General features: G+C 44.2%; 1 long non-coding RNA gene across 1 annotated transcript; it reads right to left on the minus strand.

The window, feature by feature from the left end:
- Positions 1 to 861: 861 nt before the first annotated feature.
- Positions 862 to 2,371, minus strand: LOC118351988 (uncharacterized). Its single transcript, XR_004808333.2, has 3 exons — positions 2,172 to 2,371; positions 1,698 to 1,770; positions 862 to 1,296 (listed from the first exon to the last, which is right to left on the minus strand). It is a non-coding gene; the product is annotated as an uncharacterized LOC118351988 (long non-coding RNA).
- Positions 2,372 to 6,060: the final 3,689 nt, after the last annotated feature.

Below are 6,060 nucleotides of genomic sequence, written 5' to 3' on the forward strand. Positions count from 1 at the left end.
GTATCTCTGGTAACTAATGGAAATAAAGAAAAGCACTAAACGAATTGTGTTTTTTTAATAGTGAACACAGACTATAGTAAATTAAGCTAAAAATTGTGGCCCAAATATAGCTATTTACAAAAATCTCTCAGTCATATATCAAACAGATCAAGGTCCTAGTTGAAAATTTATACACACTTTACAAAACCCACCAGCTCCTTGGAAAGAACCTAAATTTTCCACGTGTGTATCGTATAAATCTCGCAAGCATAAGCCATGCATTTGTCTTCATTTAGCTTTCAACCACTTCATTCCCAAGGAATTGCTTGGCTATTTAAATATAACTTACTTCTGGGGCAGTTACAGTTTCTCAGCATGGTGTTTACCTTCCCAGAAGCCTGAGGTTTGAAAGGAAAACGTGGGTAGTCCTGGGAGATTATGGATCCATTGTATGTAGGCTCATACAATTTTCATAAAATGCCCTAGGGATGCGGATGAGTGACCATACATAGAAGTGATACTCATGCCTAAAGGGTGTGGGCCGGGGAGGGGGGTAGGCCATCGTGTCCAATCTCCTGCGTCCATGTGGGACACCACTGTCTGCTGGCCTGGGTTGTATGGGGCTGAACTTACAGGAAAGTTTTAAAGTGAGACACTAAGGGGGAAGCCTGACGACAGGCAGAGTGCAATCAGGATGCTGAACACACCTCTTAATAGAGAATTTAACAAAGACAATTGTTAGCTAAGTTGTAGAGAATTTCAAAGAAAGAAGGGAGACAATGAAGTCTCACAGGGGAAGTTAATTTTTTCTTTTTTTAAAGATTTTATTTATTTGATAGAAAGAGACAGAGAGAGAGAGAGCATGCACGAGCATGGGGAAGCGACAAAGGGAGAGGGAGAAGCAAGTTCCTTGCTGAGCAGGAGCCTGATTCTTGGCTCCATCCCAGGATCCTGGGGTCATGACCTGAGCTGAGGGCAGGTGCTTAACCGACTGAGCCACCCAGGCGCCCCTCACAGGGGCAGTAAACAAGGAAGCAGCTCCCACCCCTGGGAATGAGGGAAGTGGGTGGGATTACCAGATTTGAAAAGTTTGCAGGAGGAGACCTATGGAACAGGGACCCACACCTGGGAACAGGGAGGCTGCAGGCTGGAGCTGGCTTCTCCCAGGGGTGCAGCCAAGCTGATTCTGAGGGTGTGGAAGATCCTGTTGGCATGAAACCAGCTGCGGCATGAAGAACCAATTCTGGAGTGACGTTGACAGCAACAGGAAGCAAGGTGGGAAGAAGTAACTTCCTTCTCCCTTCTTCCTTTTAGTTTCTAGTGAGGAACCACACAGCCACATGACAAAAAAAAAAAAAAAAAAAAAAATATATATATATATATATATATATATAAATTAAAAAATCACAGCCCCAGGGTCCCAAAGCCCAGGAAAGGAGGTGCGTTTGTGCTGAAGACTAATAGTCCAATAACCAAAATCACAGCCAAGTAAAAGCTGGAGAGGCTTTGCAGTTGGGACACACATTCAAACAACTCTGTGGAAAGGACCGTCTGGGTCCAGGAGAGCAGGATAGAAACTGAGAAATCAGTTGAGTTGAAATGTAAAGCTGAATTAGGGTGGCTCATCCTGGAAAATGGATGAGTGCAACTGTTCTATCGACACCTAACCATTACACTAAGGCTCATCTGCAAGATTCCTTTGTGAAACCTTTCAGTACCTTGGAAGGGGAGATAGCTGTGGCAAAGCAAGTGAGCCTGTCCCTCTGTTCCTTCTTTCAAGGGTACCTGCGCCTTAAGCCAACAACAAAACAAAACAAAACATGAGCACTGGGTGTTAGTCTATATGTCGGCAAATTGAACACCAATAAAAAATAAATTAAAAAAACAACAACAGACCACCCCAAGAACAAAAACCAAAAGCAGCTGTGTCTCCTATTAACCCAAAGACCCTGCTAACGTTTCTGAGCTGACAATGGGCCTTCTCCTGTCTCAGTGATTTTACTCTTCCAGTTTTATCAGAAAGACCACTTTGGAGACATTATGAGAAGGAGAATTCTTGCTCTGGTTTTATGAACACAGAACTCGAGACTCAGCATATTGAGGCAGGAGCACACACTGGAACAATGTGTCCTGGCCTCTATGACCTGGAGTTCCTCCCATCGTACCAGGGAATGAATCATGGAATCACATACCACCATGGCTCCGGCTTCCTTCCAGTCATACCCATTACTCTTTATCCCTCGCTCTCCTCCTGGGCTGCCGTGAAGGAGACGTGAGGGAAGAATTGTACACCTTGCTGTGACTGGACGTTCATAGCTATATTTAACTGTCAGACTGTCAGGAAGAAAGGGAGATGTCCTTCCAGTCGGTGTCTATCCTATTTCCCCCCCAAAACACGCATACGCACACAGTGAGATGGTCTTCTGTAAAAAGAGACCAATAAAAGATGAATGCTGTCAGAAAATATAAAAATGAAGACATCACAGCGTAACAAGCAGATGCATGTTGAGTGAGCTGTTTATAAATGTTAGAGGCAAAGAGATAAAGTGGAAGTCATAGCCTGCCTCATGCATTCACGTCAGAGTGGAATGAATCATCGCAGCAACGGGGATAGTGACTCAAACAGTAATTTAAAAAGAAATTTGGCAAGGAGAGGATGAAAAGAGGAGCTGGCAACTCTGTAACCCTTGAGAGTATCTGTTCCTGCGGAACTAGTGGACCTTATGTGGCCAACTGACCTCTGGCGATGGACTGTCACCAGGTATCTCTGCAAATCCATATGATGACCTTCCTCCTCATTCTAAAGGTGGTGAGGAAGGGTCAGTCAATGATGGGTCTCTCTAAGCCATCACTTCGTAAAGGAGAGGGCAAGATGTCCTGATTAGGGAGTATAAACCCAGAGATGTAGCTGATTAAGGGGTGGTATCTCACTGGAAACCCAGTTACCTGTTAGTAATCCCGAAGGAAACAAAAGCAGCAACCAAATTCAATCACAGCTGATAGTTTCTGGAAAGAATGTAGGAAACCAGAAAAGAAAAATCCTTGTAAATCAATAATTTTTTACAACCACAATCAAAGTGACTCTTCCGGGCATCTTCACCAAATAGGGGTCGGTGGAAGGATGCTTCAGCCAGGGTCAAGCAGGCTGTGGAGCAAATCAGGACCAGAAAACAGAGGTGCACAGGCATCTGCCTCCTTCACAGAAGCTGGAAGGAGGAGGCTCATAGAGGCAATGCTTTCAGTGGCTTAGGCTTCTGCTGTCAATCACCCTAATCCAGTGAGGCTTCTGTTGAGACCTTGGCCTCTGGTTGTCAGTTTATTTCTCCTGAAAGTGTCATACCTGGAAGACCTCCGCAAGAAAGTATGCTCACTGGCTGGTCCCAAGAGATACAAATGAGCCTGTGGGAGGGAGAGAAATCTTTCTAGAAGGTGTTTCACTCCTACTCTGAGTCCTGAGCTCAGAAAGAGTATTTGGGTTTTGGGTTCAACTGGTGACTCCCTAGGGATTCCTTGAAAACGTTCTTCTCTTGGCTTTGGAGACAATAATTTCCTCCCTACGCTACAGCTCCTTCCCAGTGTGTGGCAACCTTCTTCCTCCTCTGGAGATAAAAGATGAGCTGCTCCAAAGTCCAGTCCTGGGCCTTCTTCTCATCCCGTCCTTCTGCCACAGGGCAGGTGATCTCATCCCATGGCTTTAAGTAAACCCCAGAGGCCAACAATTCTGAATTTGCCTGATACCCCTCCTGGTATCTACATACGTGCTTTCCATACCTGTTCAACGTGTCCCTTGAACAGCTAACAGGTATGTCCAATGTGGCTAAAACAGAGCTCCCTGTTGCTCCCACTCCCTTACCAGTGTGTTTCTAGGAAGTCTTCCCCATCTCAGTAACCAATCCTACCCTTGCTCAAGGTGAGAACCTAGAAGTCATCTGTCACTCATCCCTTCATGGATCCAGCAGTGAGTCTGCCAGCTGTGAACACCACATAGACCTCCAATCCACTCCCTCTGCTCCCAGCAGCACTTCCTCCCTGGATTATGGTCATTATCTTAAAAAGACATCACTACTTGCACTCATGAGATCTACAGCTTCCTGGCCACACAATTCTGCTTGAATAATTATTTAAAACATCAGTCACATGGCATCACTCATGCTTTAAGCTCTCTAATGACTTCCTACCGTACTGAAGAGTAAAGTTGACGCTCCTTCCACTGTTTGCTAAACTCTGTGGTATGTGTCCCTTGCCTCTCCTTCCAGCTTCACTTCACATTTCTTTCCCCTTTGATTTTACTGTGCATCAGTCTCATGGTCTCCTATTTTCCCTCCAAACTCCAAGTTCATACTAGGAGGGCCTTTGCCTTTAAAGTTCTTTTTGCCTAGATTACATCTTCTCCTCAGATCTTTGCACGCCTGGCTTCTTGTTTGCCTTTCTGCCTTAGCCTAAAGGTCACCTATTCAGAGAGGAGTTCCCTTGACAAAACCTTTTAAAAGTTTTAAAGTTTAAAAACATTTTAAGGTTTTAAGCTCAAGAGACTCTACAAACACAGTTACTAGGCAAAGAGAGATTTCTTAACAGCTGGGTCTTGGGGACAGGACCTGCGGAACCTCGGAAAAACCCAGAAAGTGTTTGCTGTACATAAGGCTAGAGAGCAGAGGAACTTCCTTCTCTTAGGAAGTCTTCAGAAAGTGTTCCAGAAGTGCCACAACCTCTATCACTAGAGTTTCTGGAAAAAGACCGAGACCCAAGTAAACGCATACTCATATACTTGAAGGCCAGATTCAATGATTTGTGTTGCAAAGACATCCTACACAGGGCTGAAATGAAAATAAAAGATGCAAATACAAAGGACCAGAATGAAGAGATCATGAAAGATCTGGCCATGTTTATAGCCTAGCTACCAGAGGAGACAAAATGTACCAAAAAGGAAAAAAAGACATTTGGGGGCATTGAAGACGAGAAGACCTCCAAAAATAGTGGATAATTAGTGTAAACTTTCTTTTCAATCTCCCCTGGCACTAAAGGTAAATAAATGACAGCTTGACCTTCTGAAAAGAATCGCTGGCAGCTGGAAAGGAAAGGAGAAAACTCAAACTGCATTTCTCCAAATGGGAACAGCTACTGAGGAAAAGGTTGTCACATTAAATCAGGCTGGGGAATTTATTTACCAGCCAAATACTATGCTAGAGGCAAAGATGGAGCTGCTTAGACCAAATAGACTAGGTTTACCACCGGTAATGGAGCTTGGAGGGTGAATTTTGAAGACCATCCCACAAGGCGGAGTAGAACAGACTGAGAAAGACTGCTGAGGGGTCTCTTCCCATCAACAGGACTGTGATTCTCTCAAGGGAAGGGCACCCCAGTGGTGAATCCTTCTGTTCCTAGGCCAGTGCCAAGTCCTTACGTAGCCGGGCACAGGCTATGGGATGAGAAGTCAGGCAAGTCAAAGGGTGAGTGTAAGTGATTAAAACATGGAATCTGTGACACCTGACCTCTCAGGGCGCACAGACTGTTGGCCTCACCCAAGGTGTCTGGTGTCTAGAATGACGGACCAAGGAGATGAGAGTGAAGGGGCTCAATGTCAGGACTGTCCCTGAGGAGTAACCAAAATACCAGCCATGAGTAAAGCATCTTGGGTTCTCTGTAACTCAACAACTATGCTCTTGGCAAGCTAAAGTTCTAATTCTGAATAACTCCATTGAACACTATGTGCATTTCATTTTTCTTAAAGGGAAAAATGTTATTTTTCATCATGATAAAGAACTAACTCTTCTTTTTTTAATTTATTTTTTTAAATCTTCGATTAATACATGAGGGTGGGATTAATATTCTGCAACTAGATGCCTTGGTGAGTTGAAAAATAATTAAAAATGAGACTGGGAACAAAATTTCACGATTGATGTGTGTGCACATTTGTGCACACATGGGCTGGCTGTTTGCAGTTTGGGCTCTTTGTGACATTCTCTGTGTGGACATGTACATTCTGTTTCTCCTTTTGGGTCATGCTGGAGATAAAAACCCATCTATGAAAATTCACAACGCCAGCATAATAGATAGCATGAATATATCCTTTGGTTCGATTGC

The sequence above is a fragment of the Canis lupus genome, chromosome 22 (genome assembly GCF_003254725.2).
Source record: "Canis lupus dingo isolate Sandy chromosome 22, ASM325472v2, whole genome shotgun sequence".
Classification (NCBI taxonomy): domain Eukaryota; kingdom Metazoa; phylum Chordata; class Mammalia; order Carnivora; family Canidae; genus Canis; species Canis lupus.